This window comes from Lagopus muta, chromosome 1, assembly GCF_023343835.1.
Source record: "Lagopus muta isolate bLagMut1 chromosome 1, bLagMut1 primary, whole genome shotgun sequence".
NCBI lineage: Eukaryota > Metazoa > Chordata > Aves > Galliformes > Phasianidae > Lagopus > Lagopus muta.
This window is the reverse complement of record NC_064433.1, coordinates 44,051,568-44,077,545: the sequence shown is the minus strand read 5'-3', so window position 1 is coordinate 44,077,545 and position 25,978 is coordinate 44,051,568. Positions and strand designations below refer to the sequence as shown.

Below are 25,978 nucleotides of genomic sequence, written 5' to 3'. Positions count from 1 at the left end.
TAAATGGCTTCATAAGACACATTTTTAACATCAGATACCTTTGCAGTTGCATCCACTACATCTGTTTATACTGCTATTGCATGCACAGGTGTTTTGTACTCGTGGTAGAGGCTGACATTTGAGCTGTGAGTCCCATGCTGTGAAATTCCCCATATAATGCGCTGGCTTCTCAGAAACAAGCTGGTGAGCTAAAAAGGGAGATAACTGGTTCCTACACAAACTAGTGGATATAATTTCACTCCTGTTAATCCTGAAGTGGCCCCTTATGTTTATAATAGATTGTTTTTTAAGGAAATAAGTGAACTTTTCCTTTTTAAGTGATTCCAACTATTGCAGGTCTCTCTAGGAGCCTGTGTCAGAAGGCAGCTTTAAGAAAAATGGTGGATGCCTAGGATTATCCACACTGTTGAGGATGAACTTGCTACTGTTGTGGGGCTCTTCTTGTCATGGCAGTAGATCATTTCATGTTCAATTTGTGATTTCCTATACTCCCAGCTTTTATTTTGCAGAGTTTTTGCCCAGTCTTTCCTCACCTTGTATTTGTGCAGTGAATTATCCCCGAGCGTAGCACTTTGAACTTACAATTACTGAATTAGGTATTGTGTATCTTGCAGTTATTCAAGGCCGTTTTGTGTTTTGTTTGTTTCTACTTTGAGGCTTGCAACACCTTGCAGCTTGTTTTCCTTAGAAAAGGATCTGCACTACCTTGTCAGCCAAGACTGGCTGTCTTGGAATGAAAATGCAGGATAATACCAATGCATCTCTGTCTAACACAAGGCTATCTAACACACTCTATAGAGCCATAAGGAAGCTTTGAAAATTACAATTTGAATACATTTTTCAATTTGTTTTGCATTTCTCATACAAAATCTGTAACTAGACTTTCCCACATTTGATCATGGGAATGTTGTGGGAGACAGTATCCAAAGTCCCGTCAAAGTGACAGCTGTATCATCTCTGTTGTATTTCCTACAGGTGCAAGGTAGTTTTCCTTCTAGCCATCCTAAAAAATGGGCTCTGCTTTTCCTTCTTCAGTCCAGTGGCTATTCACTGAAAATAGAAGTATTGACATAAGCAGGTTTTGCTAGAATGAACAAAATGTAAGTGTTCGTTCAAAGGGGCACGTCTTTATTTGCTTAAAATTTTAGGAACAGGCCAATTTGTTCAGTAAATAAAATTTGCTTGTGACCTTCTGTATAACCTCTCCCTGCCCTCCGAGCTGGTGGTGCTGCAAAATATAGATCTCTCCTGCAATTAAATACTTTGAGGTTTCTGAGAAGATAACACTGGTTGTTTCCTACCAAACTGGAAGGAGGTTACATCTTTAATGTATGTGTCTGGATTACAGGATGTAAGCAGACAAATCTAAGTAATTACAAATTCCTGTTTCAGAGGCATCTTGGAAGGGCTCTGGATAAAGATTTTGTTTCCAGCAGCTACCAGAATTGCATTTCTCCTGTTGTTTTGTTTTTGAATTTTAGTTTGCAGAATTAGCTGGTTGGTGTTTCTAACTGTCAGGTAGCTATGTAAGGAGTTTTATGTATATTATGCAGCTTTAAATCAAGTGTACAGCCCTGTTATGTGAACCCATTGTATTCCGCAGTACACACTGAGCCATAAAATATCAACAATAATATTTTACTCAGTAATGTGAGATGTGATTGTGGCTTCTTTCCACATGTGAGTAGGTTGATCTTTTTTTTAGCTTAGTGGAAACAGTAAATGACATGGTGGAAAACAATTCACTGGAAACATGCAAAGTCCGTTCATGGTGACAAGCTGTGTCATCTCCTACCTCTGCACAGATAGACTGACTTGGCCACCTTATTTCCTTCTATCTGTTTTTTTAAACACCACTTCAGACCCTTATGGTAAGAAATTCATAGCTGGTTATTAACCTCACATCTTCATGGGTTCAAAGACATGTAAAACATTTTCATTTGCAGTATGATAAAGGCATTAGACTCTTCTATCTCTCTCCTGGTAAAAGTCCTTTGCCTGGAAGCCTTGACTTGGTACTGCAGCAGCACAGCATTGTGGAGTTGCTGTTACAAAGCACAGGAAGATCTGTTTCACTGGGCAGTCCTGATTTCTACACAGCTTGTTTGGAAGTAAAATTAGAGGTTGTTTAAGGTTTTTGCTCTGTTGGTGAAGCACACTGATATATCTGTTGCAACAGTTCCTTAGACTAAAGGTATTTTTCAGAACTATGGTCAACTTGAATGCAATAAAAATGATCAAAAGTCTGTGATAAAAGACTGAGAGGACTGGGTTTGTTCAGCTTGAAGAGGCTGAAGGGAGGTATGATAACAGTCTTCAAATACAAGAAAGGTCACTGCAAATAGGAAGAGGTGAAGCCTTTGCTTGTATCATACTTCTTGGCTTTTGAACCCAGCCCAGCAAGATTACCAGATCTAAGGTTTGTGTAATAACAGTACAGGTCATGAAACTGTGAAGTTGTTGGTACTGTTATCAGTCCCTAAGTCTGCAGAGCAGTTGTTTTTTTGCTGGCTGAAACTGAAATCTCCTCTGCAGGCCATTGCTTCTAAGTGAGTGGCTGCAGGAACCGGTAGGTGCTACCTGGTAGGTCTCTGAAAGCAGGTTCTGCTCTTACCCTCTATTTATCTTTTCCTCTCATCACTCTCCTCTCTCACTTTGTTTTTGGAAACAGCTAGCATTAGTTGCAGCTGAGGCTTTTAATTTCATGGTCAGTTGTCCACTAGAATTTGGGCTGGGCTGTTTTGTCACAAAAATGGGCTAACTTTCAGTGAAAACTGAGAGGAGAAAGCAGTGTAGGAAACTACTGTGTCAGTGCCCGTAAGGAATAGGTGTGGATGCAGTTGACAGTTACCAGCTTGTACTAGAACTCAGCTGATGTGTTTCTGCATGGAGAGATTGCAAAACTGCCCATGTTTTAAACAGCTGATGGGTAGTAATCTTTTCTTTATTGCTAAAATAAAGAGTGACACAACAGAGGGGGACTGATAACCTCTGTTCTCGCACACAGATGGGGAAAATCTCCCTGCTGAAAGGTGCACACTCATATTTATTTTTCCCCAGGTTCCAGGAGGCAGAGGTGCTTCCTCTCCTAAAGTCTTTTGGCCCTCATTCACTGTGCCCTGGCAGTTCTTATTCTGGTGAAGAATTGTGAGAGAGCAGGCTAACTGTAGAGTCCCATAGGACTCACACGCTGGCTCCCTGTTTGCTGTTGTATCTCTTCACTAACCCCAAAGGCTCCCAGGGCTCAGCAGCAGCAGTGTGTTTGGAGCTAACAGAATGGATTTTTTTTTTTTTTTTAAACTCAAATATTTTGAAAAAGATGTTTAGGGCCCTGAGAGAGCTTGAGCAAATTTTGTTCTTCCTCCCAGTGTTCTTTTCCACAGTGACCCCTCTCTGAAACTGGCGCTCACCGTCAGCTTGCTCACATATTTCCCTCAGTTGTGCTGCGGATTAATCAGTCATTTGGTAGGTGTCTGGAAGTATGCTCTTTCAGATCAGCAGCGTTTAGGACAGGAGAAACATACCATTATTAGATATAATTACAGAAACAAGCAGCCTGCTGGTTTTTAAAACCCCAGATCATTTCCTTGCAGTGGAAGAGTAAGTTGCACTTATGTTGTAAATATGATTGGCCATTTTTGATGTTCAGACATCTGTTGTAGAGTCAGGTATGGCTTCACAGTCAGCTTAAGACCACATTGCTGTTGAAAATAGTGGTCATGCCATGAAGATGTATGGATGAGCCTTACTTTGGATCATCCGCTTGTTACAATTGAGCCCCTGGCTGCACAAGTACTATTGCTGATGTGAAGGCAGAGCAGGGAGGGCAGGGCTGTGTGGGGCACATAGAGCACGGCACAGCATCATGGCAGGCTATGAAGCCTCAGACTCACAGCCTGGTTTGGGTCAGGCAGCAGGCTCTGTACTAGCGCTGAGTGCTTTGTCCACTTATCTGCCCTGCAATGGCAGTGCTGTTTGTCCTGTTTGCCCAACACACAGAGAACTGTTTCTTTCCTAAGATCATGAAAAATTGTCCCTCTCATAATTTCAAATTCTCATTGCCTAGGCTAGATCAACGAGTGCCTTTTCTGTCTTTCTTCTCTTTGCTTTTGGACTGACTGACTTTTCTATCAGCCATGAAGCATTGCATCCACGTTGCCCTTGCTAATTCTTGGTGCTTTGACATGCCAGGTTGATAGAAGAGCTCTCCTGAGTGGTCTTCTCTATCAGCACATTAGGAAATTTTTCCCTTCTTTCTAGATTTTAAAGAGATTGTGACAAAAAAAAAAAAAAAAAAGAAAGAAAAAAAAATGGCGGGTCATCTTCTCTGGCTTCATGCAAATTCTGTCTCCTTGAGGAAGCTGTTATAGCTGACTCGACTGGGTTAGCTGATCATCTTTGCTGACAGGAATCAAATTAATTACAAGTGACCCTGAGAGATAAGGTTCCATAGGTGTCTGCTGTCAGAGTGGAAGATCACATTAAGAAATCATCAAATTAAGTGGAGTAAACATGAGAGGTGGTTTATTTATTTGTGGGTTGCTACTTTGATCCACTGTGTTCTCGTTGCGTACACAGTTACAGCAAAACAGTGGCTGTATGGCTATTGCTACAAAGAAAAGCTTTAGGGCTCACAGGATTTTAATTCAGTGGCCATGTAAACTGGCTAAGCCAGACTCCAATGAAGCCACCCCTGTGGTTTCCTGTCCCTAGGCACTGGCATGTGTACTCATGTTTGTACATGCAATAAGGGGGGGGATACATCCCTCAAGAACTAACTTGAGCAAAACAAAGACAAAATCTATTTTTCAGCTGGGCAAATTCCCCATTCCTGTCCATTGTAATGCTGTGAAAAAACATCTTTCTATGCCAAAAGGAAATGGAGACATGGGATGGGAAAAACCAGGTGAACCCATGATGTCAGGGACAACTTCTCTGGGGGACAGAGCCAGCTAATGTTTAAATAAAATGTTTATTGTGCATGAAGTAGGGCATTTGATGGCAGGGCTGTTTGAGCACTTTCTAGGCACCAGAAAGCCCCATCTTTCTGACAGTTTGAAGTCTCCCAGTCTGCCATTTGTGGAGCTGAGGGGTGATCCATCTGGAAGAAAAAGCAGGGTTTAGGCAGGGACTGGGGGTGCAGTCAGTCCAAAACCTGTTCGCTCCAGGACCTCACAAACATGCACTGTCATGAAGCAGAGAACAGGATCAAACTGCTGCTGGGTGAATTTTTTAAGCTGGCATTGCCATGACAGATCAGCAAACTAAGGGAGAAATACATTTGCTCGCATGGGAAGGTTATTACTGATGGAAATACTCCACGCTTGGTCTTCTTTTTAAAACAACAACAATCAGCTTAAAACTGTATCTTGAAATAATTTATTTTTTTTCAGCATGAAAGGTGAAGTGTTCATATATGCTGAGAATCTGTTTTCATAGCTCCCATTTTTAGTCACTGAGCTTCTCTTTACTTTTTATAGTTTTCTTTCATAGCTGCTTTGCTTCTGACACTCTTTACTAAGGCATAGATGAGTCTTCTATTTTTTTCCACTTCGTTTCATTCACTGAAATGTATGACTGTTATGTTTTGGAGTATTTTTTAAGTCTTTCATCCATGGACTAGAATGATTGAATTCTGTTAATCTTATGAGGCTTAAAAAAACCCAAAAAAATGCAAAAAAAGGCCATGACTTGGAAGTGAGGTTTATGCTCTAATATTTTTTCTCTCACATGTAAAATTCTCTTTGCTAGAGATGGACTTATCCTGTAATGAAGAGAGTAGACTGAAATGGAGATAAGAGAAAAGAACAGTTTCTTTATTATTAAATTAGTGTTCTAAGTACTTCTCTGGAGTAGATACTCTGTGTTTTCTTCTTCAGGTGAATGAGCTATCTCTGTTTTCCAGGAGGCTTCGCATGATGGTTTGTAATGACTTGCCATATGCTCTATTGCCTTGCAGTGCTCGAAAAGGAAGTAAAACTGAGAATTACTGGTCCCCAGCCCTTGATTTAAACTTCTCTATCTTCAGGTATGTTTCTGGGCTCTGTATTGGAGTTACACTGCTTACCTGTCAGTGCAGTTGGCTGCACTCCCATGACTGAGCTTTAATGGTAGAAACATGGGGGACGTTTACATACCAGCAGGATACTTGTGCATGGATCAGTGTGCTTACATTTGCTACTCACAAAATAATTTTTCTTTTGACATCCCATGTGAGGGATTGATTTACAGAAACAACATAATTCTAATCAGCTGAGCAGTTTCTTCTAATGGTGCAGAAGCCAAAATTGTCACAATTTAATGTGGATCCATCCTGTAACACACTCTTACCTATCATGAGACCTATTGTGCAAAATAGGTATCTGGTGTAACTGTATACCAGCCTGCACACAGCTGGTGTCACACTGAAGTCATCCATTATTTTCAGAAAGTTTTTCTTGTCTGGTCTCCCTAGCTTCTCAAAAATAGGTTTATATTAATAACTTTATGGTAGGCATTTTATGTTTAAATATGTTCCTACTATATTGGGATTTTAGTCCATCCAATAAACGTCCTCTGTGATAAACAATAGAACACAGCACTCACTAAATTTAGAGGGGAGATTCTTAGTCTTAAGTTATTTGCCAAACCCTCATTCATTTTGGCAGTGTCAGCTGGCTTTTAAGTAGTAAATGAATTGCTGAGTATGTCTAAAGAAGAGCCTGTCAAATGATTGGTATTTGAATTTGATAGCTTCATCATGAAAGAGATTCCAGCACAAAAGAAGGAAGTCTTTCTTTTTTCTCAGTCTCCACAATTGAAACTGAAGCAGCTACAAATTACATCTTTCCTCTGGTGGGAGCCACTCATGTGGATAAGCGTTTGTTACGCTGCGTTGCTCTCTCTGCTATTGATGGTTTTCCATGCTCTCTTACTCAGACTTCCTGTGTTGCTGATTGTAATTCCTTATGGAAGTACAATGGCATAAGGAATCATCTGTGCTGGTGTGGTGAGAAATCTAATGAATGGATCATGACAAAGTTTTATTTTTATAGGAACCAGAGAAGCTATGAAATTAGCAATTGATTGCCTCACTTTTCAATTAGTCTGAACACTTGGACAGAAATATCACTGCTCCGCTGCTCTGCCTTGCTAATGAGGGAAGACTTAGCTACTGGGAGAGATTCAAGCATGATGTCCTTCCTTTGTTATGTGCTAATTCTGTATTTAACCTGGGTTTTACCCTTCTATATGGGATGCATTGTTGCACCTAAAGCAACTGACAGAGCCACGCATGAAAGCACTGTTAAAAGCTACCTTGGGATGGTATTTTATCAGCTGTTAGTGCCAGGTGGATATGGTGATCATACTCACATAAAGGGATAATCAGTCTTGTAACACCGTCCCAGAGAAGTCTTCTGACACTCATTCCTATGTGCTGCTTACCTTTGCAGATTCTCTCTTTGCATAATTGGCCAAATATGGGAGACGTAAAAGCTTTGCTTAGCATCTATTATCCCAACCTGCCTATAATCTCTTCATTTTCATTCTTCCCTATATTTTAAGCATCCCTCAGAAACCCAGAAGTCTGCGTGCCTGTTGCTTGATTGCAGGAACACATCAGATGCCCAGTGTTGGTCTGAGCTGCAGAGAGCAAAAAGAGAGGAAAGATGCAGACAACTGTCTGTATTCCTAATTAAGAAAACATTTTGAAATGTAAAGAATATTCTTAATCTTGTAAGCTTACCTTGTTCGTTTCTCCTTTCTCCTTCCTTTGCTCTGATCCTACTGTTCAAAGGGTTTATTTCAGATACAAGGTGGCAGAAAAGATAAGTGGTTGTTAATTGTTGGGTTGGTTTTCCATATGACCACAGTTGGGGCTATAGGTTGGTAGAGTGACTCTCCCAGGAGTTTAAGCAATACTCTCTTCTATTTATTTCTGGAATCCTTTTTTCATTTGTGCACTTCAAATATCTGGTAAATGGAGGAAAAAAAAAAAAAGGAAATTAGCACTTCTTAGCAAGTAAATTACTTGTGGCTTATTTTTTTTTGAAAGTGAAAGCATTTATGCACAGACTTAAAACACTGTTCGCTTCTTGATCAAATCTAAATGGCCATGTGTTTGCATGCTGTCCCTTCCTGCTTGACTGTCTTGCTTATTTAGACAGTATGTCGATAATTTATCTCACACTAGACTATTGCAATAGATATTAGTTTCTTTGTGTAGAGGAAAAAGAATTTTTCACCTGCTAAGGCTTCTAGGCAGTAATTCTTGTGTAAGATAAACATCCTGTCTCCTTCTGTGGTTTGCAGTCCTTACCAGCCACTCAATTAATTGAAGTCCTTCGATGTAAGACAGAGAAACATTTCCATGATACCAATGGAAGGTGTCACCTCATAGACTTCTTTCTTCTACTGTAGTGTGTAAGAGGGCTCACAGCATAGCACATCTATTGTAAAGGTCACCACTATGTGAAAAAGCTAGTTTTTTCATTTCTCTTTCTACTCTTCCTCCCACCATGAGCTGCACAGTTCTTGCTTGGCACTTAATCTTGGTCATTTCAGTTCTCTGAGCTCACAAAAAGCTTGTTGCAGCTCAAGAAAGTGCATATTCTGAGTATCTAGTGAGTCAGATCAGCTTGGTTATGCTACCAAGCCATGCAAGGTATGGAGCAGCAAGACACAGAAAGGAATGGCGGAGGAGGCAGCCCACCCATTTTAGCAGCACACTGTTAGATCAAGCCAGCTGCAGTGTGAAACCTTACCTGCAAGAGACACTGTGCTGAAAGCCTGCTGAAGTCTGGAAATGGCACAACAAAACTGCCACTGGTCTTTTCAGTCTTCTAGTACGTAACTGGACTACTCATCTCCTTTTGCTCAACAGCTGTTCTGAATAAGTTAAAATTATCTCCCATTTTCTTTCCTGGGAATAGGTCCCTCTAAAAAAAAATTCTGAGCAGACAGAAGATTGATAGTAGAATGTACAAACAGGAGCCAATGGACCTCAGAAAGAATAAAGATGGGACTAACGTGTCTTCTAATCCCTAGGAGTGGGTTCTTCTCTCTATTACATTTCATCTACCTTGACTAAATTAGGGCAGCTACTGTTTTTAGCATCAAAGATTTTAAGTGCATATGAAAAAGTACTGTTTATTTTTGTAAGAAGCACATGAGGATTGTATCTACATACAAAGCAACAACCCCAGTTCACCCTACTGAAGCTCAAGTGTGCCACTTCACCCTCCTTTCCTGGCACTATGAGAGTGCTGGAGAAATTGTATTCCTCGTCAGCTAAGTTGCCTGCTGTGACTACAAACAGCTTCAGGCTGGGCATGAAAGTATGCTGACGTTGGGAGTGGGACCTCACTGTTAACACACAAGGGTAAGCTCTGATTAATTACTTCTGGCAAAATATTATACAAGAAAGTTTTTGCTTTGCGCTTCATACACTGTCCAGCATGGGTGTTGTTTCTCTGCCTGACAAGTGATGCTAGGAGGATGAGTTCATCAGTATTTGTGTAGTGCTCTTAATACAGTTGCTGCATCCTGAACTGACTCACTCCTGAGGGTGAGCCACTAAAGGGATGCATATGGGCACAACCATCTTTCCATACAGCAGTAACTCCTCCAAACAGCGGCTGGATGAAGTGGTATGTTATTTGAAGGGGTTTGTACTGTCTCTGCCACACTGCTGATATCCTTGCCATTTCTGTGAATAAACAGACTTCAGAATATTTCTGTATCAAAACAGAACATGCTCATTTAACAGTTAAAAATAAGCTGCATTTTACAGTCCTGTACAGCACAAGTCATCTATCGGCCTGATGCCTTTGGTAAATATTGTTTTAGGTTCATTTTAACTACCAGCACTTCTCCTCTGGTAAATTCTCAGCAGACAGGGATTAGGATGTGGTACTTAGCTGAAGCTGTCCTGCTGACAGATTGCAGTGACCTTGCTGTGACTTCTGTTCTGATCTCACTGGCACTGCTGGAATTTGACACACTAGAACATGAGATACTGGCTCCATTATGCTACTAATTGGTATCCAGAGCATTGTGTTCCTGACTCCTTCACCATCTGATGTAGGTGGCAGATAGTTCTAATTTATCTTTGCCATGTGATTTAGAAGGCTTAAGTCTCTACTGCCAACCAGTTGATGCCTTTATCCTTGCATGTGGCTGTCTTTATCATATGCAGGTATATAGGTTGACACAGGCTTTTGTTGTAAGCACGACTGGTCATCTTATCTTCTTATTTCTGGGTGCTCTTCTGTAATGGAAGGAAATTTTTTGATCACTCAACATGGATAAGTGACTCTAAATAATTTTCATATGCAGCATTGGAGGTAAATCTTCAAATATTTTATTTTTCAAACATGCAGTTATATCTTTTATTTCTGTAAGGATATGTAATCTTTGGAATGCACAGATTGGCTTTAATTTTTGTCTAGTGGTAGTCTGAAAAGTAACAGTAAGAAAATTCATGTTCTTAACCAAAGTATTTCAGAGTTTGCTCTGTATGACAGTATTTGTCTCTATAGTGATTTATTTTGGTCCAATAATCACAAAGCTAGACAAACAGATGAACAGCATGAACCAGAGTACAGCTGCGTGTGGGATGATGTCTGTAGCATTTTTCCAAAGACAAAAACAGAAGTCAATACTTTTCCAAAGTCCAGTTTTGTCAGTCCTACATGTTGGAATTTCATGGTGTTAATTTAATCATTAGGAAAGCTTATTACTCTGAACAATCTGACTTGCAAAAGCCTTGATATCAAGAAGGAATGAATCTGACCCGAAGGGAGCACAGAGAGTAGCAGTAAGCAGCAAATTTCCTAATACAGTTAACAGAAAAATAACTTGTGGATTTATTACTGCAGCTTTGCCAGCTGAAAGTAATATATTTCTGGCAGTGATTATACACTGATAGCTACATCCACGGGGGGACTTCAGCACTATCACAGTGGTGCTTACCTGGTAGAGTCCTGGCTGCCAGAGTGGAATTTACAGCCTGTTGCTTGGCCCCAGGCTCTGGTGTAATATGTGGAAAGGCACACAAAGGTGTCTCAGATTAAGATGCAAAGCGGTCTGCAGCTACCTAAAGCATCAAACATGAAGTGGTGAATTGCACAATGTGAAACCAAAGTTCTTTCTCCTTCACAGGAATGTGCCTAGACCAGATGAGAATCTCTATCTTCTTTGTAGATGCCTCAGTTCCCTTTAAAAGTGGTAAATAGCCATTGGTGTCTAGAAGTCAGAACACAAGTTGTGGGTAACTGGAGAAAACTCCCTACATGAGAGACTTTTTCTCATCCTTGATTCAAGCACTGTTCCTGTATTTCACGCTGATCTTCCCACAGCACTCTGTCACTCCATCTGAAGAGTCCTTTGTGGACCCCAGAATTTCAAAAGTCTTAGAAACAGGGTCAGGGCCACTGATAGGAAAACTTGCAAGGCAAACCACAGAGCAATTGTAAACATAGATAGGAATGCAACTGACGTTGCAACCGTACCATATTTCTCCTTTCTCTGAACAAGGAAGGATTGGCAAGCTACAGAGGAAAACTTTTCTGATAAATTAACAAAGTGAATTAATGACTCATAAACTGATCTAATGAGACTGTTACAGAATGGAGCTCAAGCAGGAGTGTTCAGAAAGAGTTTAATGCACAGGGCATGTTCAGAACACAAGCTCTTTCTTTTATACTTCCATCTCCATGATTATTTTTCAGTGGCCTATAAACACTGATAGAATTGAACAAGCAGATACTCTTTATTAGGAATCACTGAAGATCAATTTCCCAGTTTTATCGATTGCGTTTTTGAGTACAGGTGGACACAATTAAAGTCAGATATATTTCTTCAATAAAGACATGAAAGAGATGGGCTGGTAAAAATCATCTCTTTTTCTTAACTTTAGTCAGAGGACATAAATTGGAGTCAGAAGATCCCATAGCAAATGTTAACCATCTGCTGAGTATAGCTGTTACAGTTCAGTGCATTTTTGTAATGATGATACCACTGAATTTAAGCTTTAGGCAACTATGATGAATAGTGATAGACCAATGCCTGGTAGTTTTGGGATGTAAGAAAGGACTGTATATGCAGTTTACTTACTTGTTTTTCCTAGATATTCGTATTTCATGTTATGGTTGAAGACTATGTTGGTCGTTAAGCTGACTTCCTTGAAGGAACACCAAATTGCTTAACAAATTTTTGTCTGTAACCTAAGCTTACTTAGGTTTTTATGGTCCCCTTTCCTTTTGTGTTCAAGCTGCTCCTGATTTCTACTCACAACTTCCTTGGCATTTCTCCCATCATCATAATTATTTGTAATTTAGAGCAAAGCTGTTCTTTTACATAAGGAAGAATCTTGATCAAGAGGCTGTTCTCATTACAAATTGGAGATGCTCTTTATGAGGCCTCTTGCTTCTGGACTTTCCTTCCCTTGAACATCACAGAACTATCCCCTCACTCAGCTAACACAGAAGTAACGAGCCAGATTGAGGAACTAATCCCTGTTAAAAAATGACTTTTGTTTTTAATTGGCATTGGCTCCTTGGTGGAAGTCACAGCAGGGCCTTAGGAGTCGTGGTGCGCGTGTGGCGTTTCACAGGGCGGCTGTGAAGGCTCTGCTCTGCCAATGGGAGTGAAAGGTGAAGCACTGGCATGGCATGTTCCTGCCAAAAATTTGTTACTGTGGAGCAAATTTTTGCAGTGTCAGATTTCTCATCTTGCTTAAAAAGAGCAGACCTACTTTTCTGCCTTGGTAGTGCCTCCTTGGCTTCCCTTAAAGAGTCCTGATCCCCACACAGCTATTTAGTCAATGCTTTTATTTTTTTCAGTAAGGCTGCCGTGAGAGCTTTCTAGGTTCACCTTGTGAGCATACAGATTGTTTTATTCCACTCTTGAGTACTTCGGTCTTGAAAGCACATTGATTATTTTTTACTTCCTATCTTCAGTTGTTGCTGAAGCAGTCGTTTTTATTGAATTGCTGAAGCATTGCGTGGTCAAAGGTTGGGGAAGCTATAAAACTACAGGTAGCTAAAAATTCTCCTACATAAATGCATGTTTGAAGAATGATAACCTATCATCAATAGCTTTGCAAGTGGAATGACATACTCTGTTAATCATTGTGCATAGTCTGCTCTGAAGAGTTCAGATATTGTCACTAAGGAGTGGTCCAGTCCACCCCTTATTAGGGTGATGAAACTGCCCTACTTCAGAGGGCTGAGGCCAAACCCTCAAGGTACAACCAGTCAGCCTGCATTTCTGGGGTGCTGGCCCTTCCCTGCACCCTTGAGAGGAAAGCAAACCAAAGGTGGTGCTTGTAAAAAAGCAGAAGTTGCTCCACCAAGTGTAAGTTTCCACAGGCCAAACTGTAAGCCTGTAATACAGGGGAAGACCTTCTTCTGTGAAGCATGAATTCTCCCAGGCCTTGGTGCTGAGACCAAGGCACTCCCAGGTCAGCCACCTCTGCAGACCTAAGCCAGGTGATGGATGGACACAGGACTATTTTGGATCTTGGTATCGCTTGTTCATTCAGACTTGATGGTGGCTATGCAAAGATGAACATAAAAAAAGTGTCAGATTAATCCATAAAATATGTTTTATTGCATCTGAACCAGCAGAGTGAATTTGCCTAATGTCCAGTGGCTCTTTTGCATCCATTCTCTGTTGCCTTTGAGGAGAATTTACCATATTGTTGAAGATTTGTAGTTCAGAAAGAGTGGACGGGGTGAATTCAGGGCAAGGAGTACCGAGGGCAGTTCTCCGGTAGGAGGAAAGGAGTTATTTTTGGAGCTGATAATGAAGAAGCTTAATTAAAACTATGCTGTGAGAGAAGCTAGGGAAGAGGGGATCTCTCTAGATTCAGAAAAGCAGCCTCGTATGAAAGCTTGTGAGAAAGCCTTGTATGGATGAAAAAAAGCAGAAAGTGGGTCTGTCTTTATTACAGAGTGAAGACAGCACTTCACTGGTGTTGAGCAGATCTGTCCCAGAGTGACCCCTCCAAGGCATCCTGCTTAAAACATCCCACTTCACCACTTTTATCAGGTTGGGCAATGCAGCTCGTGCTGTTAGTGGAGAGATGTGTACACCAGTGTGTACAAACACAGGCAAGACCACATCACTGCTTGGGAAACTTAATATCTAAGAGTCTAGACAGACATGGTCTACACTTTGAAGGTTCAAATTTGAAGCATTACTAACAAAAAGCATTTAATTATCATCTTGGGGCCTGGCTCTCACCCAGCACTGCCTGGTATCAACAGCTATCTGTTGTCAGCCATTCTCTGCTCTCTAAAAATAGATGGAGATAAAGGCCATGTATGCAGAGGGCATAAAAAGGCAATATTATTTCTTTTTCACCAAAAAATCAATAGATATGGGGACCTTTTCTTGCAACTCTGAGTCTGAACAGTAATGCTGTAGTCAGAGGGACTCCAGACAGGGCTAAGGGTTGACTACAGCAATGACAGTGGCAAAGGTGTGGCTTAAACTGCAGACAGAAGAGCAGAGAGTGAGGCATGTTTCCTGTGCAGGAAAACATTGAACGTTTACTCACGGCCTAGAGATTCACAGGTATGTTTCTCTAGAAAAGGAAGGTGAACTGAAAAATAAAGTCAGGAATAACTGTAAGTAAATGGAGAATCACATGAAGTGACTCTGCCTGGAAAATGTTGCAATCCCACTAAAGTGACTAAGGACTTGCTGGCCCCTCCTGCCTGACAGGTGAATACTCTTGGGAGCCCTGATTTGGCCGGCTCCTTTGCTGGGTAAGCAAGGAGCGACTTGGCTGAGGAACTATTATTAATACTCTGTAACCTTGAGAAGGTCTCCACGGCAACAGAGGCTGCTGAATAGAGCTGTCCATGACATTTTGACAGAAGTTTTCCACTAGAAAATGCTGTTTTAATGAAAAAGTGTTGGGGAGAATGATCCTGTGTTGACAGTACTTTGGTCTGAAAAAAATAGGGGAAATCTGAAAAATATCTTGAAGAGTTTTTGTCATTTTTAAGCCCACTACCTTTCCTCTTGGGACCTTTCACATGAGGGAACAAGACTACCGTCTCTTCCTTTTTGGGAATAGTGGTTAAATTCCCAGTTAATCCCCTCTTTTTGCTTCCTTATTGTTGATGCTCTTCTGAGAAGGCTCTAAACAAAACAGGACATGGGAGAAGCTGTAAATCCTCAAACATCTGAAGTATTGTTTTTTTGGAAACTATTTTAGGAAAGAAAAACTCTGAAATAAGGGGAAAATAGTGCATTGGAAGAGTGTACTATAATTACTTGCCCATTCTGCTTTGAGTGGTTGATTTTATATGATATGGCCTAAGATCTCAGGTTTAAACTCAAGTTTTTTGTCTGCTTTGCTCCGCATGAGTTATCTTCATCTCTGCTCTCTAGTCCTAGGCACAAATTGCTGGATGTAGTGATGGCCAGAGATGTATAATTGCATATCATATCCTCCTGCTAGCATCACTCATTTCACTGAGCAAAGGCCTAGGGACCTGCAGGAGCCAATCCAGTGATTTGTCTCTTTCCCAGCGATAGCTTTTCTTCTTATGAAGCCAACAGAGAAAATGGTGTGGGTAACAAATGTTTCCATAGAGGCAGCTTTTGCGGTTTCTGCCTTGTGACTCCTTCCATGCTCATTTGGCATTTAAGAATCAAATAAAAAATGAAGCCATTAATTCTTTGCAGTCAGAAAAGACAGGGAAATACACAACTGCCTTCCTCACTATCTTCAGCAAGGTAGTTATTTTTAAGGGAGTCCCCTAGGGTTTTTGAAAATGGATTTGGCACTCGAGATGATCAGTCAAATTTCCCGATCATTCCAGTCACTTGACTGCCTGCTGTCACTAGCTGCCATTTATTTTTGTACCATCTTTTTCCACAGTGCTCTGCTTCCCAAATTGCAGTAACCTTCCCCTGTGGCTCACCTCATCCTCCACACCTGCCTGATCTCTGGAAGAGTTATTTTTTCCGTGGTTTCCCAGGTGCAGATGGAAGGTAGCTGTGCCACGCAGCACCAGGCAATGTCAAGACTCTGGGTTTACAAGACCTATGTGGTGGGATAGAGGAAGATCACTGCTGGAGACACTCACAGATCTTCTGGAGCAGCAGGATGTTCTACAAACATGTTCCAGTGTAGCCAGCCTTCACAGACATCCTCACGCTGAAAGATGCTAGCAGTGCCACAGCTATGTTCAAATGGTACACACAGTCAAACCCAGATCACTATCTTTATCCTGGAGAGGACTGGAAGCAAATTTCTGACAGTTGTCAGGCACCCACGTACTTCGTCCTGCACGTGACTGTTGGCCATCCCAGAGTCACAAACTGCCAAGGACCAGCACTACTCCCTTTCTAGGAGCCAGCCACCACTAACCATGCACACTAGCATGGTGTGGCATTGTCTTATGTAAATTTGCCTTTCAAGAGTATGCCAAGTCATCAGAGATGATTGTGCCACATACAGAATGCTGGAGATAGCAAACCAGGATTTGTCAAATAACATATCAGGAGAACGTGTTAGATATCTAACTGGAGTAGCAAAGATGAATAAAAGGATGGAGGTGAGCAGAGAGGCAAACAACTCAAGGTCACATGGCATGTTATTAGCACAGCTAATAACATCCCAATTAGTATCCTAATTAAGCAGGTCATTTTCCTATCACATAATCCACAGACTCTCTCCTGCTTTATGTTCAGAGAGCTTACATCTGCTTTGGATATGTTTTTCCTGGAAAACATCATCTCTGCTTACCTCAAACGACGTCACACCATAGGGTTTGCATTTGTTGTGGCCACTTAGCATATTGACTCTGGTGTTAAAACTGGCAAAGGGGCAAATGATATTCACTTTGTCAAGGCTGACTGATGGAAAAAGGAGCAAAGCCAACAGCAAATGCCATCTCTGATAGGAGACTGACGCAAAAGAGGCTGGGGAACCATATAGGACTTCTGCCCTGCTTATGTAACCTGGAATATTTTTTGTAAATGCTCAAACTGACGTGCATTGAGTTTTGGCATGCGTTTGTCAGTGCCCTTGTTTTATAGCCTTGCTGAAGACTCATTGACAGATGGCACTCAAGAGAATGCTTTTTATAGGTGCCAGTGTCCAACTCAGATACAGTTTCTGAAAGCAAAAGGTGTTTGGGGGTGGAGGGATTTGAAGTACTGCCAAAGCATTTTGTAGAAGGTGCTTTAGTGGTACTGCAAAAACGGAAGGTATGTGGGAGATGATTGAGGAGCATCGACTCTCATGGATGTTGAGTCACCATGTTCTATTAGAAAGCACACAGCATTTATGACATGGAAGAATAAGAAAAAAAGATTATAAAGGACATAATCTGTATCCCAGAGCAGTGTCTATCTGACCTTATGTGCTGGGGAATGATTTCTTGTTATAGCTTGACCTAGTTCTTTCCTGGAGACTACATGAATTACAAGTGAGTGCAGACATTGGCTGCCTACTGCTTCACAGCACCTTTCTTCTCAGTGCCAAGGAGCAGTGAAGCTCCCTGAAGGGGCTGGGGCTGACAGTGACTCCAGTGCCCTCACTGATGCATGCTGTCCCATGGAGGCTAAGCATATGGGCAGAACTGGGTGCTGGCAACAGGCTCTAGCAGCAATTCAGGGTGTGATAACCCAGGTCCAGAGTTGATGCAGGTGTTCATCCAATAGGAAAAGGAGACAGAGCCAGAGGCAGGACTGGAGATGAAGCTGCATTGTGGATGTGGGTGCATGTGGGAGACAGGGCCAACAGGCTGTCACTCCTATGGCTTTGCTGATGGGGGGAATGATGGCTGAGCTGAAATGGTGGCCTGTGTCTTGGGAAAAACGTGGGCAGAAGCCCCAGGTGAGGTTCATCTGTAATGTCTTATGGCACTCATGGCACTGATGCTTTGGCAGAGAAAGGTGTGTGTATACTACAACATGGTTCGTGTGCAATAAGTATCCAGTTTTTCCAGCTGGAGGAAATGGAGGTGATTTTGGTTGTAGGGAAGATAAAGAGTACTTTGTGTCTACTTATGGCTTTGCAGTTAGGTAGATAAAAGTAACTTGTGCATTTTATTAAAACCATTTACTCATTGGAAGAATCTGGATATCAGTGTAGCTCCCCTTCTTAGCTCTGGGGCTGAAGGATTGGCAGGCTCAGACTCCCTCCTGCAGTTTTGGGAGGTTGGATGTGGCAGTCCAGACATGATTCCCAGTGCTCTGGCTGCTGTGTGTTCTGCGTAGGAGGCATTCTGGCTCTGGTTTAGGTATTTGGGAGCAAAGTGGCAGCAGCCAGGCTGTGAGCATACATTTTCAAGGGGCTTATTAACCACAGGCACTTTGCTCTTCACATGTGCTAGGGAGTTATACCCATCCCTGAAGTAACACAAGTCCCTGAAGTACCTTTTGTGGAAGTCTGTGTCAGAGACAAATTTGGAATCCATTTATTTTTGAAAGTGCTCAGCTGCAGAATGGTCCTTTATCTTCTTTCAGCTTCTGGAGAAAAAGAAAGAAGGCTGAAGAGCCAACAGTCTTCTCTTGTAGACATCTCTAAATTGGATCTTGTGTGCACTGAATGAGGCACAGGATTATACTGTAGAGCAAATATTGTAAACCGGGGGAGATGAAATAAGGTAATACAAGCAGCTGTACCATTTCCTAATTCTTTTGTGCAGCATCTTATGTTTTTTTTCTGTGATGGCTTTGTTCTGTGCCATTTCACAACACTTAGAAAAGCAAGTAGAAAACATTTCACAGTAAGAAGTCTATTTCATGTGATTTTTAGACACTAAGGAGAAATGTTACCGACATCGCAATGATATCGATGCCTGTGTAAGCTATTAGAATCCTTTAGATAACTGGACAAACTCATATCCTTGAGAGGGTGTTTGTCTGTCTCTGCTTGCTGCGCTAGAAGGGTGAGATGCCTTTTTTGAAGGGGACTACATCCTAGTAGAATTAGATCCTTATGCCCTTCGTAAACTTTTCTTTCCTATTCACCCTAACTTTTTCACTCTAGCCCATCTGTCTTAGTTCCAGAAATCAACCCTTAAGATTCCTGACTCAGCCTGCTCTCCTCTCCATCTCCTATTCTCCTGTGTACGTGAGAAAAGTCTCTTCTCACACCAGGATGCTCCCTGTTAAGCTTCAAACTACTCTCCCCAAATATGAGGATATGAAGTTTTTCAAAGGAAAAATTCATCTACATTTTCTAACACTAGTAAAATGTGAGCAAAGCTGGCCTTTCTTTAAATTCAATCTTAGACACTTGCACCATTTAAATTGATACTTTCTTAAAGCAGATGTGCAGCTGGAATATTTAAGCCATAGTGATGCAGATCTGACAAAATAATCAGAACTAAAAAAACACCGCGGAATAGGAATTGTCAGACAATGGTAATTATAGGTGTGGCAAGCAGCTGTAACAACCAACATGGCAATTTTTGCTGTCTCCCCTCCTGTTTTGCAATTTAATGCTCTTACACTCTGTTGCCTAATTTTAGAGCAGATGCACATTAGCAATTTGCAACCAGGTAATGCTTGTAACCATCTGGAACAGAGATTAGGTTAAAATGGGAAGTAGAGGAAACACTTTTCCATGTGTTTGTGACACTGCTTGTTCCTGACCTCTCTAATGACTGGCATTTAGGGAAAGCAATCATTAGAGGGAGGAGAGGAAGGAAAAGCGGGGGGGGGGGGGAGAAGGTGGAGCAGAACAGCGTGCCAGAGTGTCGGAGCCAACAGCCAGTAGGTGCTCTGACAGAAGTAGGATGAGCAGAGTCAGTGTGGGGATAAAGCCAATGTCAGAGTGTGGGGAACATAGGAGGGGAGGAGAATGCAAAAGATGACTTTGAAGAAACAAGAATGACAAGAATGAGCAAGAGAAAATAAATAAGAGCTGAGAATGATCTGAGAATAAAAACCACCAGCGTACATGGTGTTCCAGTCCTACTGAGAGAATGAGCTATCTGTCCCAGAAATTACGATGAGGAAAATCAGCTGGTACTTTTGAAATATAGTATTTTCTCTGAATAAAGAGCAGGCAGAGGAAGTCTACCCACAAAGTATTGGACTGAAATCTATGCTCTTCATATAAAAAGAAGAAAAGTCATTTGTGTTTGGCCTTTACATGAATCCTGCTTGATGCTTTTACTCAACCCATTGTATCTCTCTACTCTTTCTGTATATGAAGTCCATAAGGAGCTTCTGCATGTTTCTTGGTGAAATGAGAGACTACAGGGCTCAAAGATCCTTTGTGTAGCAGCTCACAAATGCCTAAGTATGCGAGTTTTAGGATGAAGCAGGAAGTATGTGTATAATTTAACTGTTCATTGTTTTTAATATAATCCTGTTATCAGAGCAATTCTATCACACTGACCAGCATGAACAATAAAGACAGGCTAGGTTTGGATCTTTGAGGTCATTCATTTTAAACTAAAAGAGGGGAAATTTAGATTAGACGTCAGGGGAAAATTTTTCACTGGAAGAGCAGTGAGGTGGTGAAACAGCAGAGAAGCTGTGAGTGCCCCATCCGTGGAGGTAATCAAGAGCAGGTTGGACAGGGCCCTGGGCAGCCTCACCTGGTGGGTGGCAGCCCTGCCCATGGCAGGGGGTTGGAATTGGATGATCTTTGGGGTCCTTTCCAATCCAAGCCGATTCTAAGATTTAAAACTCAGTCCATTTCTAGATACTATAACAATAGCTTGCATTAACATCTGAATAGAGTAAATAACAAGAAAAATTTGTGTGAGTGTGTTGTGTGACCGTCACTCTCAAAATGCTATCATAGCCTGTCACAGTAGTAAGGTAAGGCAATAGCATGGATTGGAGTGGTTTTAGGACGGCAAAGCAGAGGAGAGAAGAAAGGAAAGGGAGGGAAAGGGAAGGAAAAATTTAAAAAATGGGACAGTTATATTCATTTTAGGAGCTACACTGAATTCTATAGATAATGTTTTGAGTGGAAGAAAATCACCATCTCTCTCTAAAATACAAAAAATGGCCATGTTACTTAAAGGTGTTCGTGTTCCCAGCAGAAGCAGAAAAGAAGTTAGGCATGTGTGGGAACCTACCTGCAGTCACAGGCTCTAGTGAACTTTGGCAGTCTGAAGCTGCCTCAAAAATAATAGTGTTATATGTATAACAGCTTAGAACTGAAGTTTGTGTCTCTCCCATCATTAGAAGAGGATAAATTTAATCATAGTACAGAATTAAGTATTATAGCATTGCTTTTGAAATTTGTCAGAAAGGAAGGTCATGTAGATCTGAAAAAGTCCCAAATAATGGAAGCCTTAGAGAAGAGCAACATACAACTGGTTTTGCTGTAGTTACACAAGAGAATCACACTGTTTGAGGCGTAATTCTCCTCTCTTGTGAAGTTCAACTCTGTTCAATACCCTACTTGCTCACAGCATCATCTTTCAGTCCCAGGAAAATAATTTAAATCAATTTTTATGATTCTGGAAAAAATCTGATATTTAGGTTGGCTGAGTAAATGGAGATATTTTTGAACTGTCTTCCATAACTTTCTGTAAGATAACAGTTGGCTTCTAGCATATAAAGCTGAGTAATTAGCAGTCATTACTAAAGTCAGAACTATATGGCTGAAGCATGTTGTTTAATTAACATTCTCCCACATTTGGAACTGTCACGAGACAGTAAATAATTCTGAGTCTTCCTGAAATAAGCCTTCAAATGGTTGAATATCTTTGCAGTCCATTATGTAGCAACAGAGGTGCTGCTAGCATTACATTAGCAAATTTGGAGAGCTGACGTTGCCAGTCCTTTTTGGATTTTCTTGGGAACTTTTCATCTCAGGCATCTCAGGCATTTCCAGCTGTAAGCTTTACTGATGATTTAGCTCCCACACTCTGTTGGTAACTTTCATCTCAGTGGAGTCACTGAAATGAATTAAGTGTCGTTTTGAAGAGATGGGCCTTCTGTTCCTAGAATATTTTATTTTTTGCGGAGTTTTGGACAGATTGTCTACTATACTGAGGGAGTTTTTGACCTTTTTTCCTACTTCTGACTCTTATACAAGGAGCTTTCATTGCTTCTTTTACAACCCAAGATGCATAATGCAAGGCATTTCTCAGCAAGCAAAGCCAGTGCCTTTTCTGTGGAGCATTCCTCTGATTTAACGAGAACAAAGGTGCTTTGTGGCATAATTACCACTTTATCTATTTTAGATATTTTACATTTAAAATCCAAATCCAAACTAGCCTTCCTGGGCTTTCTTTGCAGTCAAAAGAGAGGGTTTGCCCTCCAGGGAGTAAGGAATATGACCTTAGGCATGTGCTGAGGAAAGTTGGCTTTGTCACGGCGAGGTTCTCATTTATATTCACTGATTGTACACAGCCAAAAATGACCACTTTGGCATCTGAGTTTAAAACTCCTGGATTAGAATGGGGGAATTCTAACCTTCCCATTACAAACACCTTGTTCATTCTTTTGTCGTGACATAAATATCTTGATGCTTCTTGTACTTGTTATTTTTCAATGAGAAAAATACAGATTGCATGGAAGTCCCAAGTCTTGGCTGAGTTTGATAAGTGCATGGGATCTGTGTATCTGTATAACTGAAGTGCGGCATCATTCCCTTTGGGCTAATGAAAGCATGAAAAATCAGTCAGCTAGGATGAAAAGAAAGAATGACCATATTTCACAAAGTTATGTGCTAAGAAAAAAAAAGTTAAGTTATGGTGCATAAAGTATCTCAGAAATGTGAATAAAATGAAGTATTTGGTTTCTGGAGCAGGCAGTGGAACAGGGAGTATGGTATGACAAACAACAGAAGTTGAACGGTTTCCTGCTGAGAATGTGGGATTTTTCTTTTTTTACTCAGCTACTTATTCATTGCTTTTAACACTTTGAAAATGCAGTTTCTGTTTTGTGCTTTTATAAGCCATGTATAACTCAGGAAGACGTAAGAGTGGGGAGGTGAAACACTGCAGGTCTCTGAGGCAAATGTCCAGCTCACTCTGTGGTCATCACAGCCTTTGTGGAGAAGCCTGGATTTGGCAGAGGGAAGAGATAACAGCCCATAGCAGGCTCCTTGCCACACTGAAATTGATTTCTGTTTAATAACCTAAGATCATCAATTTCTGTTTCCTGAGTGTTCCTGACAAGTGAAAGAAAAGTCAAGGGGCAGCTACTGGCCCACTAACCTTGAGAAAGGTGGAAGTGCCAAAGGGCTGTTGATTACCTGATCAGTTTGTGTTCTTGTGGAAATTGCTTGCTGAGCTGGAGTAGTGGAAAAAGAGAGCACTAGGAGGGCACTGGTCCAGGAAGAGGAGCTGGGAGCTGGACCTAGATGGGAGAGTTTGGAGATGGTCATCCCATGGCAGAAGTGGAAATGAAAAGGCTTTGTGAGAGAGGTGGGATAAAGGTCTCCTGGTAGAAAAACAATAAGAACACAACAAGAGGACTAGATGCAGGAGCTACTTCTTCACAAAGTAGCCCCTTCTCAGCCTAAGAAGAACCTAGACCTTCCTGCAGTGGTATTCCTTAGCTCAGGAATAGGTAACTTTGCTTTCTGGTTCTTAATGGGGAAAAAGGACTTGAAAGTGTTGAGAATACTACAGAAATGTATGCCTTGTAGGCTGAAAAAGTTGATATGTACAGACCATGGCCAGAGAAGTGACAATGAGCCAGGTAGCCAAACCCGAGGAAGCTGCGTTCCTGCTAACTTGTGTGCAACAGCACCAATGCAGTTATGGTAGGGGTTTCACTTCAGGTTGGGAGAACCAGCCTGCTGTGTGAATACGTGCTGGGCCTTAGAGAGACTCTCCCCATAGCAGGAGGGGTGGCCATGATCACATCCTATTAATCACTGCACTGGATTCATAAATAAACTTTTAGAGGACCAGCCCAGTAGGTAGGCATAGGACTCTGACTATAAGCTTACTATTCTTTTAGCTACATCACCCTTTCCTCTCTGCTAATAAAGAAAGCTGTCTACACCCCACGTCTTTACAGTACTTTGGTAAAACGCTAGAAGACGCTGTGGTAAGGTACAGTCCTTGTAGAAAACACTGAAGGACACCAATGAAAAAATGTGATAATTTAGAGAAAGAGAAGAAAAGAAGCTGGATCTAGGGAACTGACACAGAGAAGGACTTTGTCTTTTCTTTGATTTCTGTTACATGCAAGCTACATCTGCCGGCTAAGTTATGGTGGATTGAGGCCATGTAAATTCTTTCTTTCAGATGATAAATTATTCACGATTGGGATTTAGAAAGCCCTGGGTATGGTATTTGCTTCCTTCTCCAGTGGCAGAGGCTGGCTACAAGCACTTTGAAATACCAGTGGGATTTTTTGGACATTTTTTTTCAGAGCAGTGTACTTCTAAGCAGCCCAAATCCCAGTGGGATACAGTTATACTGAAATGGGAATGCTTATACTGGCATACCTTATTCTGGTCTGAGAATTAAAATAAACTCTCCCTGTATAAAGCTCTTTGATGCTGTATATGGGGTCCATCTTCCCAAAAAGTCAAGTATCTGGGGCCTCATTTTAGTCCATGGAAGAAATAGCACCTTCAGTACACACATAAAATATCTGAGACAAATCAGAGAAAGCACCCTAGAGACTCTCTCTCCATTGGCTTTCTTAACACAAGTCACATTTAGATGTATAGCTTTCAAAAGATTAAAACTGAATGCATTAAATCCAAACATATGTATCCATAATGGAATTTGAATCATTGCAGCCACACTGGTGCAAAATCATGAAATCTTTCAATGGAGTTGCGTGGGGTATATTCTTTTGCCCCTAACATGAACAAAAGCCTACACCTAAGGCCCAAGACAGAGCTTTCATGCACTGTGGGTAGGGACTTTGCTATGCTGTAGGAACAGCAGGCAGAATACTTATGTAGGTGGGCTTACTAACTGTGTGGCAGACATATTACTGCGATAAGTACCTGGTTGCTTTTTAGCGCACATCCAAAATACAACATCTGATGACTTGTTTTGAACTAGTGGTATAGAATTAGAAGCTGCTGAGATAATGCCGCTAATAGTTAAGCTTGCCAAACACGCTCCTTTATAAAACCAGAAATGTGTTTCTTTCCAGTCTAAGTACTTTTCATTACTGACTTGAATGAAAATATTTCTTTTTTTACAGAATACAGAATTTAGAAAAAAAAAAGAAGCATGGACTTTCTAAAGAAACCTTTTACCATGTTCCCTCCTTAAATAACAAAGAGATGGTTTACAACAATATTCATCGCAAATTAGCTGGCTTTCAGAAAAGCCTGGGCTTGGCACTGGGGAAGTATGTTCGTTCCCTGCTTGTGGGAGGATCTTATAGTAAGATCTTTGTAGTGCTCTTGGGATTTGCAGCCTCACTTGATGGAAAAGGAGCAGCTTGGAACTAATGGATTTTGCCCATGGTGCAGGCAGCACAAGAGCACTGGAGCTATGTGTTGAGGCAGACACGTGCTGGCTGAGGGGGACAGTCCTGCACACTGTGTGGAGAATGCACTGTGTGGTTCTCAGCCAGGCTTCTGAGTGCCTGTGCTGCATAAGATAGGGCTTAAGTGAGTGAGCCCTTCACCTTTGATACTAATGATTACAAATGGCATTTAAGATACATATCTCAAAGACATCCTCAGAATTTCTGCCTTATCAGCAGTCTAAAATTTTAAAATGAGATCTACAACTTTGTTGATGAAAGCTGGAGTGCCATTTTAACCCCAAAGTGAATGACATTATCCCTAAATTAGCAATATTTACATACTTGTGTATATCCTTTACATTCTCTGACTCTTAACCTAGCTTATCAATGGTTCCTTGCATGACTCAGGATGAACATTATTTGTGCCTGTCCTATATGGCTGGGTTACTGTGGCTTGAGAAGATGCCATCTATCTTTACTAACTGCTGGTAATTGCCCAGGTACACACAGTTAGCCCCCCACAGTTGTGAGATGATGTGACATTGCTTAAGCTTCTTAGATGTTTAAGTAGTTCTTGTTACCCTATATTAGGGATGGT

At 41.3% G+C, this 25,978-nt stretch overlaps 1 long non-coding RNA gene across 5 annotated transcripts in view; it reads left to right on the top strand.

The window, feature by feature from the left end:
- Positions 1-25,978, top strand: part of LOC125688022 (uncharacterized) — a 110,144-nt gene that overhangs the window by 61,585 nt on the left and 22,581 nt on the right. The window contains exon 5 of one of the 5 annotated variants that reach the window (XR_007374570.1): positions 5,960-6,028. The exons of the other annotated variants lie outside the window; for them this stretch is intronic. This is a non-coding gene — a long non-coding RNA (uncharacterized LOC125688022). The remainder of the gene's footprint in view (positions 1-5,959; positions 6,029-25,978) is intronic. 5 annotated transcript variants of the gene reach the window in all.